Genomic DNA, 1852 nt, shown 5'->3' with positions numbered 1-1852 from the left:
TGATATCCTTCTCCAGCAACTGGTCCCTCCTGAAAATATGAGAGACGAAGTTTGGTCACTCTGGAGCACTCTGGCTGCACTTCTTCCAAAACCAATCTATCGGTTCTTTTGGTAGCCCATGGCACTTTCAATATTCTCCACCAACACCACAACTGAAAAGCATCAATTCTTCTAGGGTCTTTCTTACTCACTGTCCAGCTTTCGCATGCATATGAGGTTATTGAAAATACCATGGCGGCTTGGGTCAGGTGCACCTTAGTCCTCAGGCTGACATCTTTGCTCTTCAACACTTTAAAACAGTCTTGTGCAGCTGATTGGCCTAATGCAATACGTCGTCTGATTTCTTGACTGCTGCTTCCGTGAGGGTTGATAGTTGATCCAAAAAGAATGAAGTCCTTTACAACTTCAATCTTTTCTCTGTTGATAAGAATGTTGTTTATCAGCACCAGAGAACTCTTTTAAGTCCGTCTTCTGCCTATAACTGATTGGAATACCTAAAATGGGGCTACAACATGCCTAGGGAAGGAGGCTTCCTGCGGAGCCTCTGCATTACATAAGACTATAGGTGGAAGCCTGAACCACATCCAGAAATGGGAAATTTCCACTTGAAAGGACGAGCAGACCAGCCTGAAACGGCTAGAAAAACAGAAGATACTTCTTGAAAGAAAGACCAACAGGAAAAATACAAAACAATATAGGCAGTCAGACCGATTACTACAAGAACAAGCAAGTTTCTTGCCCAGGAGACATCAAGGCAAGTGGCAGGGTCTCCTCAGTGCAAACCCCCTTCCAAGACTAAGATTCAATGGGAATACACGCTCTGATTGGTGACCACATTCATCACCAATAAGGGGAAGTGAGAGAAAAACAGGAATGAAGCGGTGAGCTAAGCCCTACAACGTTCAATAGACTCCTGTAAACCCGGGTGGAGACCTGGTTGGCCAACAGTGTGGCAAGATCTGGGGACTCTTGGGCCCAGAGTCAGTGACACGGCCACAGAGGGCTAGAGTGGAGAGTGAAGCATCCAGAGGATAAGAAGAAAGGGCATATGCACAAAAACACCCACACTTGCAGGTAATACCCACTTGACCTGGCTTCAATGACTGGATGATCAGAGCTCAACCAAAAGGAGATAGAAGAGGGGAAAAAAAAGAGTAATCGGATACAATTTGATGAACCTGACCTACACCTATGGATGCAATAGCTCACAAGAGGAAACAAATCCTTACACACACCCTCCACACACAGAGTTGACAGGATGGGCAACTTGGACATTGGTTACCCAAAATGGCAAGAGGGTGTTTACAAAAGCAAGAAGTGACTGGCTTACAAGCTTTCAAGAGGAAACCTAGATCCAGAGGGCATGGAGGAAGGTAGAATCTCCAGTGAGTAGTATCCAATCTGTCTGGGCAGGGCTGATGAAATGAAATGCAGATAGATCTCTTGTGATACAGTAGTGAATAATTGTTATCAGGACTGATTGTGATGGTTGGAAATGTAAAGGTAGACGATTTATAGCAAGGAGGGGAGTGATTAACTTTTCAGTCTAGGAGCGGAGGTCCCTGGGACCATCAATGGAGAAGAGCGGAGAGCGGAACCTACCCAGAGAAGCAGTGACACCAGAGACGGAGGCAGAGATGATGACGTGGAGAAATGGAGCAGCTGGAGAATTTGGATCCAAAGAGGAAGACGGGCTCTGTGCTGACGACTGGGTTGCAGGCTTGTAGTGTATACCCTTTGGTTGGTTGATGAGGCATGGAGGGGATTGTAACCATGGCAATGAAACGATATATGATAAAATGAATGTAAAACTAATGTTCTCCCATTTAAACTATCACATAATTCACAAAAC

At 45.2% G+C, this 1852-nt stretch overlaps 1 protein-coding gene across 1 annotated transcript in view; it reads right to left on the bottom strand.

The window, feature by feature from the left end:
• PCCB (propionyl CoA carboxylase, beta polypeptide) overlaps window positions 1-1852 on the bottom strand; it is a 123428-nt gene that overhangs the window by 52470 nt on the left and 69106 nt on the right. The window lies entirely within an intron of this gene.

This window comes from Chrysochloris asiatica, unplaced genomic scaffold, assembly GCF_000296735.1.
Source record: "Chrysochloris asiatica unplaced genomic scaffold, ChrAsi1.0 scaffold00028, whole genome shotgun sequence".
NCBI classification, from domain to species: Eukaryota; Metazoa; Chordata; class Mammalia; order Afrosoricida; family Chrysochloridae; genus Chrysochloris; species Chrysochloris asiatica.
This window is presented reverse-complemented; position numbering and strand designations above follow the sequence as displayed.